Source organism: Pteropus alecto, unplaced genomic scaffold (assembly GCF_000325575.1).
Source record: "Pteropus alecto unplaced genomic scaffold, ASM32557v1 scaffold51, whole genome shotgun sequence".
NCBI classification, from domain to species: domain Eukaryota; kingdom Metazoa; phylum Chordata; class Mammalia; order Chiroptera; family Pteropodidae; genus Pteropus; species Pteropus alecto.
In genome coordinates this window covers 2,624,451-2,630,010 of record NW_006431922.1, presented here as the reverse complement: position 1 = coordinate 2,630,010, position 5,560 = coordinate 2,624,451, and the positions used below count along the sequence as shown (strand labels likewise).

Below are 5,560 nucleotides of genomic sequence, written 5' to 3'. Positions count from 1 at the left end.
TCTGCTCCAACATAGGGACCTAGAGGAGATTGAATCTGTCTTTCTTAACCTCTGCCTGGAGTGGGAATTACTGTCATTATGTGGAGCAGTTTCTAGAAAGTGCTATTTAATATGAATCAGAACTTTGGGAAAAGCCCAGAGCTGAACATCATAAATGGTTATAATATGGGACTTCTCTAGAGTTAATACATTTGAGAACATTAAATTAAAAAAAAAATCTTACTTTATTACCAAAATAACGCATATTTATTATAGGAAATTTGGAAAATTAAGTGTAACTGGCCGGGGAGGGAATACCTATAATCCCACCATTCAGAGAGAAATAACTAACTTTTTGGTGTACATCCTTTTCATTGTATTTCATCTATATCATATATAGAAATATATAACTTTTATAACCTTTTGAATGTAACAATTTTTTGTAAATATCTTTTGATGGGAAACATTTAGATAAAATGTTTAATGGTTATTTAATTAAATTTGTTCTATCAAGGTTTTTTGGTTTTAAAATAAACTTTTATTTTGGAATGATTAATTTTAGATTTATAGAAAAGTTGCAAAGGTAGTACAGAGTTCCTGTATATTCTTTGCTTACCTTCCCCTAATATTGACATCTTATGTAATCTTTACACATTTATTTGACAGCAATAACAAATTCACCTTGGTACATTTCTAAACTACAGACTTAATTTGAATTTCACTCGTTTTTCAATTAGACTTTTTCTGTTCCAGGATCTAATCTGGGGTATCACATTAGATTTAGAACAAGTATTTTTTGGCCATTTATATGCAAGGTATTGTAGAGGATGTAAAAATAAATAAGTTGCAGGCTTGCTTCCAAAGAGTGTTCTCTGTCAGATAAGGAGGTAATACAGGTGCATGAACCTTAGTAGTTCAGGGCAGAATACAATAACAACATAAGAGAAGAACAAAGTGCTATGGTGAGTCCATTTGGGAGGTCAGAAATGTTTAATGAAACAAGAGGGCTAAGCTTGGACAAAGTCATGGGCATGGGAAGTCGAGGATTTTTCAGAGATTGTAAGTAGTAGTTCAGTGTGTCAATGACACAGGCCAAGTCACCCTTTCTTGGGTCTCACTATGAATCAGACTCCTCTCTACAGCTTTTTAAAAATTAGATGTCTGAAGAATCTGGACCACCTTCTTACACTGTATGCAGGAATAGACTCAAAACAGATTAGAGACTTAAATGTAAGACCTGAAATCATAAAACTTCTAGAAAAAAACATAGGCAGTAAACTCTGATATTGCTAACAGTAATTTCTTTTCAGACATCTTCTAGGCCAAGGGAAACAAAAGAAAAAATAAACAAATGGGACTATATCAAACTAAAATGTTTTGCATAGCAGAAGAAACCATCAACAAAACGAAAAGACAACCAACTGAATGGGAGAAGATATTTGCTTATGATACATCTGATAAGAGGTTAATATCCAAAAATATATAAAGAACTCATACAACTCAACAACAAAAAAACAAACAATTCAATTAAAAAATGGACAGAAAACTTGAATAGATATTTCTCCAAAGAGGAAATACAGATGGCCAACAGACACATGAAAAGATGCTCAAGGTCACTAATCATCAGAGAAGTGCAAATTAAAACCACAATGAGCTATCACCTCACACCTATCAGAATGGCTATCATCAATAAATTGAAGAACAGCAAGTGTTGGCAAGGATGTGGAGAAAAGGTAACCATCAAATACTGTTGGTGGGATTGCAAATTGGTACAGCCACTATGGAAAACAGTCTCACAAAATTAATAGTGGATATACCTTTTGACCCAGCAATTGCACTTCTGGGTATTTATCCAAACAAAACTGAAACAATAATTTGTAAAGATCTATGCACTCCTATGTTCATGGCAGCACAATTTGCAGTAGTCAAGATATGGAAGCAAACTAAATGCCCGTCAACAGATGATTGGATAAAGAAGTTATGGTTCATACGTACAATGGAATATTACTCAGCCATTAAAAAAAAAAATAAAACCCTACCATTTGCAATGACATGGATGGACCTAGAGGTTATTATGCTGAGTGAAATAAGAGAAAGATAAATACCATATGATTTCACTTATATGCAGAATCTAAGGAACAAAAAGAACAAACTAATCAAAAACAGACTCACAAATATAGAGGACAATGTGGTGATGAGTAGAGGGGAGGGGATTTGGGGGACTGGAAGAAAGGTGTGCAGGTTAAAGAAGTACAAATTAGTAGCTGATAGATGATCATGGGGATGGAGAGCACGGCATAGGGAATGCAGTCAGCATTAATGTAATGGCTAGGTATAGAGCCAGAGAAGAGAAAGAACAATTAGGGCGATCGTTTCATAAACTATATAAATGTCTAATATATTATATACTTGAAACAAATAATAAAATTTAAAAAAAGAGAAAGAAACCAAAAAAAAAAACTTCAGTTCTCTGAACCTAATTCCCCTTTCTATTGTATCAAAATTTAAGAAGGCAGGGCCAAACAGCTTTTTTCTTTTCGAGTCCGTGGCTAATTAGGAGAGAATCCAGAAAATAAGATTAAAATAAAAGCAGAAAACCACTAAATTGAATTGACTCTATTAGTGTTTTGATAAATTTGAGCATTTTTCTTTTAGTAGATTTATCAACGGAGATATGAAATAGAGGCATTTTTTATTGAAATTGGTTAGACAGTCATTATAAAATGACCTGTCTTTCCTGCATCTCTACTTATGTATGCTGGAATAATTCCTGCAGCCTATCAGTGATCAAGTCACTGCAATATTGGCTAGAACTTCTGTACATATTTTCCTCTCAATTCCTCATCTGTGAAGTAGTGAGTACCACACAGAATAGTTGGATTTGTCATTTTGTGGGTTAGTGTTGCTTTTAGTGTGGCTAAGGCATTGTTACCTTTTAGTATCTGGGGCTCCTAAACTTCTTTTCAGCCACCTTTGAGAATGGTCTATTTGAAGTATAAAAGAAGCACACATCTGTGTGGAAAACTGAGTTCACACTGCTTCTTTGTTACTCGATCTACTTGGGCATGTCTGCACACACATAGTAGCTAGAATTTGGATCTTTAGGACCTTATTTTAGCTTAGAATACTCACTTTGTCACAATGGTCCCTCAACCACTTTAGTGGAACAGCAAATAAACAAAAGGCTCCCAGATCTTATATACCATGAGGAAAATAGGACTGGGCTACCTCATGCAATTACCCTGATTTAGATACATGTTTGGGTTGGAGGAAGTCAAAGGACACCTAAAGAACAAAACACTAGGAGTTCCACTGATAAAATAGAGCCTCAACAGTGTGGACTCCCTCTGGCGGCCACAAGAGTCAGTATAGTAATTTTCAGAACAACTCTGCCCCTCCTCTTGTTAAAGTCCCTTTAAATAGACATCCCTACTGAGGAGTTCTTTATACTAAGGGAGAATAGAGCTTCTCCAAGGCTTTTGTTTTTGAGTTCAAGAATTCTGTCCTAAAAGTGGGAATAATGTCAACATCTTAATGTGAAAGCAGAAAGGACAATAATAAAAGAAATGATAGGTTTCAGTGAATAAAATGTAGTTAACATTTGGGGCATCTAGGAACAATGCTGATATTAACCAGTAAACAGAGATATATGAACCAAAACAAAAACAGCAGTTCTAGAAGAAAACAAATGCTACTACTACGATGTTTTCAAACACTCAACAGACAGGTAAAATTACTTTTTTATTCCATTAAAGTGTATCTGTGTTTAAATTTGTGTTTATAAGTTGTAAACTCCATGAGTCCAAGAACAGCATCAGTGTGTGTAACCGGTTCTTAGGCAGAGTAGATACCAGTTCCTCTTTTAAAATAAAAGAAATACATAGTTGTCTAAAATGTTAGTCCCCTCTGAACTAATACTCAAGTCAAAATTTTCCCTCCTAAAAAACAGACTGTTGGAAGGCCCTAACCAAATTCAAGTGCTGAAGCATAGGACCCTGGGCAGGTAAAAAATCAGAGCAAAGGTTACTTTCATAATAGCTTTCTTTGCTATATAGAGCTAATCAAAGGATGTGGCTAGAGCTGTGACCATGCTGTGACAGGTCTGGTCATAGGTGAATACGGTCTCACCGTTGTGAGTCCTCTGTGGGGAAGTGAGTTGGCTTTCTTCAGAGAGTCTCTACCTCGAGGAAGCAATCTATGGCATTCCTTCTCTGATCCAACGCTGAAGGCGTTTAGTCCAACCTTAGAGATTTCTCACACATGGTTTCCCCTCCGACAACATCTTTCCCCACTCTTCACAGCACTGGTTTCCTGTCCTTTAAGTCTCAGCTGAAGTGTTACCTTCTTGCACAGTCCTTCCCTGACTATCATACCTGTTTTTCTCCATCAGAACTCTGTTTGTTTCTTTCCTAGCATTCCTCTTACTTTTTAATTGTATTTATTGGTTTGTTTATCTGGTTAGTGTCTCTCTTCTTCCATAGACTGAACTCTATCTATTAGGGCAGAGTCTGTGTCCATTTCCGTCAACATTGATCCGGCACAATACATGGCTCAGAGTAAAAACTTTATTTATAAATAAATAATGTGTTGAATGATTGGATAAATTTAGTACTGGCTAAAGATAAGAATATAGGTTTTATCTCCTGTGCCAACTCAGACCTATTGCTATAGAGTGCTTATGTGGGGAATGATTCTGAGACTAACTCTATAATCAGTAAGAAATGAAAGAATGATCATATGGTAGGCTGAATAATGGCTTCTCAAAAATGTTCACATTTTGGGACCTACGAATATGTTACGTCGAATGGCGAAATGGACTTTGCAGATGTGATTAAATTAAGGATTTAAAGATGGAAAGATAATTCTGGATTATCTAGTTGGGCCCAATGTAATCGAATGGTCCTTATAAGAGGACAAGGAGATGAGATAAAGCACAGGTCAGAGAGAGAGAGTAGAAGATGCTATGATGCTATGCTGCTGGCTTTGAAGATGGATAAAGGTAATTACTACAGCCAGGGGATGGAAAAGACAATGAAATAAATTTTCCCTTAGACTCTCCAGGAGGAATCCAGATGACCAATTTTGGACTTGTTACCTCTAGAGCTATGAGATAATAAATATATGATGTTTTATTTTATTTATTTATTTTTTTTATGCCTACAGCACCTGGTCTTCCTAGGTGGTCTCCCATCCAAGTACTAACCAGGCCTGACCTTACATAGCTTCTGGGATCAGACGGGATCGGGTGTGTTCAGGGTAGCATGGCCCGATCAGATAGCACAGGGTAGACTATGTGATGTGTTCAGATAGCACAGGGTAGACTATGTGATGTTTTAAAGCATTGAGTCTGTGGCAATTTGTTATAGCAGACAGGAAATTGATACACCCAGCATTGTGACAATATTCTTATAATATTCCTGAATAATTAGCAAGAAGCTTTCATGAGCTGATATAAGCTGACACCAACATACCATTGCAACTAGACTAAGAATGGCTAATAACTGAGGGGACAGTGCCCCGTTTTCATGATATTTATTTCCTACCCACTAGCATTCAAGTGTCTTATAAATAGAATATTTAT

At 36.1% G+C, this 5,560-nt stretch overlaps 1 pseudogene; it reads right to left on the bottom strand.

Moving 5' to 3' along the window:
* Nucleotides 1-5,133: 5,133 nt before the first annotated feature.
* LOC112475531 lies at nucleotides 5,134-5,254 on the bottom strand (annotated as a pseudogene).
* Nucleotides 5,255-5,560: the final 306 nt, after the last annotated feature.